Below are 6024 nucleotides of genomic sequence, written 5' to 3' on the forward strand. Positions count from 1 at the left end.
CGCATAAAATGATCCTTCCATTTTAACAGTCTGGCAAATTTTGACAAGTCAACAAATAAATCAACATCACCTCCCAGCTGATTTGGGCAAAAGCCCAGTCCCTTACTCAAAACTGACCTGTCGTCATTGGAGAGCACCCTGTCAGATAAATTCACAATCACTGCTTTCTTTTCCACCATATCCCCTGTTTCATTTACATCTACTAATCACCTGTTTTCTTTGATCTGGTCGTTCTGACCACCAGTTCTTGTTTTGTTGTTGTTGTTTCTCTTTATATTTCTGCCATCTCCTCCCCCCCTTCTTGTTTTTGATCTTTGGGTGTAGATTTTGCACTTAATCTCAGTCTTTCCATTTCCAATAAAAAATTATTGGGCCTATTTTCAGTCTCTACAGCTCCTACTGAATCTTCCGTGGCAACTGAGCTGACTACAGATGAGAGGGAGGTTATGCTACTGGCAGAAGTCAATTCTAAAGTCTCTTCCCTCGGTCTTTTGCCTTCTCCAGGTGTCTTAACATTGTCGTATCTGTGAGAGAAGGTGTAAACTCTCCCATCTTTATAGTCCTTGTCATCCCTTTTGATTTTCTTGACCTTCTTATCTCTTAAGTACATTTGATACCTTTCAAGAATCCCATCTAACATGGCATCGTTTTTCTTAACAGTTTCTTTAAGTTCTGACATGTCTATCTCTTTCTCAAGATCCTCAATTTCATGTTGCAATTTTGCTCCCTTTTTCTCCGCATTTTTTATCAGGATACGCATCATATTAAAGGAGGCATTTCGAAGATTTCCCTCCCAATCCTCCAACTGTTCCTTATCCAGGTCCTCATAGGTAGGAAAGATTAAAATTCTGAGGCCCGAGGTATCTTCTCATTTTCTATATATTTTTCCAGGGTGGTGCCATCCCACCATCTGGACATTTCATGTTTCTTTAACTTTTCTAGTCTTTGAAATTTTGCTTTCAGGCCCGCTATTATTGGAACATTCCCATTTGAGCCACCTGGTTTTAGTGGAAAAAAGATCCTGAGCTAATTCCTGTCGTCTGTCTTTAAAAGTAGGCATGGTTTAATTCTAATAAGATTATAGAAATTCAACCTTATCTAACAAAACGTTTATATAGAGCCGGTTAGTGCTAGTGAAGGGTAAAAGATGCAAAGAGACCTAAAGATAACAGTGGAACCTTCTCACTGCCAGCACCTAACACACTATTGCTCCCAAATTTCTATCCCTTTTATACTTTCAAGATACATGTGCACACCGAACAGCACCCACCGTCACAATGCTTGTTCCTTCGGGAACTCAATAATTTGAAACAAAAGCACAGGTGCACCACACCACAACAAACAGGTCAGTAGGAACAATTATAAAGTCCAAATCCAGTCGACAAAAAGAAGAAAGTTCCTTAGTTTTATCCCTTTATTCCATTTTCTTGTTACGTAGAAATAGAAACACAACACAGCCGACGCGTTTCGTCCTGGTACAGGACTTCTTCAGGGCTGTTAAAAACACATGAACATACATATATAAAAACACCTACAACAATTATAAAACATCAGACATGAAATAACAGAAAAGACAGATTCAAACAAGGACTGTTTTTAGACGCAGTATCATATCATAATGGTCAAGACCTTATTACTTTATACATCACATGGACAAAAACCTAAAGACAGATGGACAGTTATAATTTTTCTAGTTTCAGTATATCATATGTTCCCAAACTCTCTAAAACCATATTATAAAAAGATTTTTATATTTCATGAGGGCCAACAGTCCCTACCTGGACAGAAAGAACACAATATTTTACTTTATCATTTCTATTTGTCACTTTGTTTATCAAAAGTGACTACCTAATATTCACTCTAAGTTGCCTATGATGTAGAAGGTTAGGAAGAGATAAAATTAGGTTGAGTCACAGTTATTTCAAGAACAAGAAGTTACAACTACGAGAGAGATAGAAGAGAAATAACGATGAGAAAGGAATGAGACTAAAGTCTAAATCTACCTGTCCCCTAAGGGGAGCTCCCAATAAACATGGAGCATACTGGAAGCCTATTTAGGCCGTATTCAACATTATATAGATTCCGATTTATTTTTGGTAGCCAGGCTCGATAGTAGAAGATATCATAGTTATATCTAGACATGGCATACTCCCACTATGTCAAACAAAAGGCATGACTTGATATAGAACAGTTAGTAGAGTATATACCTACCACTGGATGCGAAAGTCAAAATGCCTCCATAAGTATAGGAGGATATAAGAGAGATGATGTTCCCATGGTCATATATATTTTTTTGAAAGACTTTATTGTGCAGAAAGCAACAGTACAAACGTCGGTCTACAACCACCAGGGCCGGCCGCTAGCATATGCATGCCAATTACGTGTCGTCACAAAGCAGCGACTGATCCCCAGAGGCGCAGCAGGATTACAAAGTTACGCTCGGCAACGCAGAAGTTAGGCAGAATACTGATATTTTCAATTTTGAAAAAAGAAAAACAAACAAAAAAGAAAAACAAAACTCAAGGCGAGAAACAGTCTAGACAGTGTCAAGCGCCGACGGGGGGACCCCACCCCACCAGGTGAAGAATCAGGAGGTCAAAAAGATGACCGGGGGGGGGGAGGCAGCGGGGAGGCCAGAACAAACAGCGTAAAGAGTACAGTACTCAGGGAACCCCAGGGTCAGGGGGACAGGGAAATATCAGAAGTATCTTCAAAAGGGGGCGTACAAATGTTACCTCGGTAGGCGTTCCACTGACCCCAAATTCTACCCCACGCCCCAGGCTTGCCCCGCACCAGATATACCGTCTTCTCCCTGAACATACACCAGTCCATGTTCTCCTTCCACACTGACACGGTGAGAGGCCGTCGGGAACCCCAAAGCTGCGTGATATCCCTCTTTGCAATCATGTTCCCAAGTGCCGCCCACCGGGTCTGGGCAACATTATAATCATTCGGCTCCCATACATTCAGCAAACATCGACGAGCCTCAGGCAACAGAGCAACCCCAGTGACACACTCCATTACCGCATGCACACGGCGCCAATAGGCCGCAACTTCGCGAAACTCCCAAAGGATATGAAGGAAGGTGGCACTCATACCACAGCCGCGCTTACATAGCCCATCCAAAGAAAAACCCATCACAACCAAACGAGGACCCGTCACATACACACGGTGAAGAATTTTAAGCTGGACAAGACGGAGACGGGCAGGAATGGCGACCTCTTTCGGGGAAGACAATGCAGACTGCCAGTCCTCGTCGTCCAACTCCAACCCGTCTCCGGTCCATGCCTCCCGAAGATGTACGAGGAGGTCCGCCCGACTGTTGATTAACTTCTTATAAATCAAAGAAATCGTACTATCGGGCAGATGACCATCAAGTATACGGTCCTTGAGTGGTGAAGCTACGGGGATCGTGGTACCGGCCTTAAAAACCGACAGCAAATCGTGGCGAACCTGTGCGTACCTGAAGAACTCCCTCTCACTCAGCTCATACTCACTCTGAAGCGCCGCAAAGGATTTGACAGACCCTTTCACCCAGAGATCACCCACTCTGCTAATGCCAATCATATCCCAGTTCTCAAAACCTTTCGTCGTCCAGAGGCATCCCAATCCGTCCGACGCAAACAGGGGGGTCGCTCGTGTCAGGCGATCATTCCAATGCATGGCCACATTGACATCCCTCCACGCACGCACTGCAATCCTAGTGGGTCCCGTTAGGTTTCTCCCCGCCGTCCGAGAATAGAGCGCTCTGTTGAAGTTGCCACCAGGCAACTGATATTTATCCATCTCGAAAGCCGGATTTGGTCCAGGTGCATACGTAGCATGGTTGATAGCGGACAGCTGGGAGGCCCAATAGTACCTCCTGATGTCCGGGAGCGCGATGCCCCTGTCATACCAGGGGAGAGTCAGTTTTGCAAGAGCGATACGAGCGCGACCGTCCCAAATAAGTCTCCTCTGTAGACCCTCCACCTCCCGGAAGTAGGCCGCCGGAATAATATCAAAGGAGTTCTGGAGTGCGTAAAGAAATCGGGGCAGGGACATCATTTTAAAAAGTGCCGCTCGAGTGGCGACAACGGCAACCTACGCCAGCGAGCCACGTCCAACTTTAATCGCCGAAGAGGAGGAAGGAGATTATGCTCATGGCGGACCGCCGAGTCCAACGATACGTAGATCCCCAGGTACTTGAAACCGGATTGTGAAATTTGAATGGGAAACCTAGTCGGCAAGGGGGGAAGGGCACCGGAAATAACATACACACAGGATTTGGACCAGTTGATGATCAGCCCGGAGTTTTTCCCGAAAGAAGTGAGGACGTCAAAGAGGACATTAAGGGATTCACGCGGGGAGGTGAGGTACAAAAGAATATCGTCGGCGTACAACGAGACCCGGTCCTCAAAGCCAGGGGCCCACTGAATGCCCTTTATCAACGGTTCCCATCGGAGCCAGGCTGCGAGCGGTTCTAAAGCAAGAGCAAAGAGCAGGGGGGACAGCGGACACCCCTGCCTAGTACCCCTCCCGAGAGCGAAGGGCTGGGACACCCTCCCATTGACAACAACCTGAGCCAGCGGATCCGTATATAGAAGTCTGACCCAACTAATAAATCCCGGCCCAAAACCGAACTTCGCCAGAGTGGCCCAAAGGTATGACCATTCTATCGTATCAAAGGCCATCGTGGCATCCAAGGAAGCCAAGATGGCCGGCTCGGAAAGAAACTCCGCCCTGGCGAGAACGCCATGCAAACGCCGCAGGTTGAGAGCGGTGTTCCGGTGCGGGATGAAACCAGATTGATCTGGATGAATCAGGTCACAGATAACAGCGAGTAGGCGATTAGCGAGAACCTTGGCGAGGATCTTTGGTTCAGCATTCAGTAGGGAAATGGGCCTGTATGAAGCACAACGATCACGAGGCTTACCCTCTTTGGGAATCACAACTATGGTGGCCAGCCGCTGGTCACTAGGGAGGGAACCAAGCTCACGCGACTCCAAAAACATATCACGGAGAAAAGGTGCGACTTTATCCGGACACAATTTGTACAATTCAATAGGCAATCCGTTGGGGCCCATAGCCTTACCAGTACGAAGGGAACGAATCACAAAAGCAATCTCGTCGGCTGACAATGATGCATCCATGCACTCTCGATCCTCCTCAGACAGGCAAGGCAGCGCAATGTCCCTCAACAAGGAACGAGAGTCAACCTCATCTCTGTCGGACACCGGGGAGTAAACCACACGAAAATAATCAGCAAAACACTCCACAATCTCGCCAGGGTCAGTCACACACACACCACCGGAATCCTGAAGCACAGGGACCACACGGTTCACTCTCTCCTTCTTATCGAGCCACGCAATCAGTTTACCCGCCTTATCCCCAACATCATAGAGTCTACCTTGCTGTTCCCTGTACAGTGTCTTGGCAGCGTCAGTAACAAGGGATTTGTATTCGAACTGTTTCAAGCCAAGGGCGTGGAGCCTGTCCTGGGTGACACCCGAGTCTAGCTCAGACTCCAACTCCAGTATTTCAGCCTCCAGCCTCACAACCTCCCCATTCCTAGCTTTCTTGGTCTCAGCTATTAAAGAGAGGGCCTGTCCACGAATAACAGTTTTGAAAGCTTCCCACAGGAACACGGAGGACAGGACAGACCCCTCATTCTCCAGGAAGTAGTGGTCGAGCGACTTAATGAGGCTGTTGCGAGTCCTGAGCTTGCGCAGATGCCAAGGGTTAATAGGGGCGATCCGCCCCGCGGCTTGCGTCCCCGTGTCAAAAAACAGCCACACAGGGGAGTGGTCTGAAATGCCCCGGGCCAAGTGTCAAACCTCCCCAACATGGGTGGACTGGGCCGCAGGCAGGAGGAACTAATCAAGCCTAGAGAGACTCCCATGCGCCCTGGAGTGGAAGGTGTATTGACATTGCGTCGGGTGCATTAACCTCCAGCAATCCACCAGACCAAAGGTGTCCAAAAACCCACCGAGCCATGATTGGGAAACAGGAAGGGCCCTGGGGGGGTGACGATCCAGATCGCCGGAT

This window comes from Triturus cristatus, chromosome 3_2 (assembly GCF_964204655.1).
Source record: "Triturus cristatus chromosome 3_2, aTriCri1.1, whole genome shotgun sequence".
Lineage (NCBI taxonomy): Eukaryota > Metazoa > Chordata > Amphibia > Caudata > Salamandridae > Triturus > Triturus cristatus.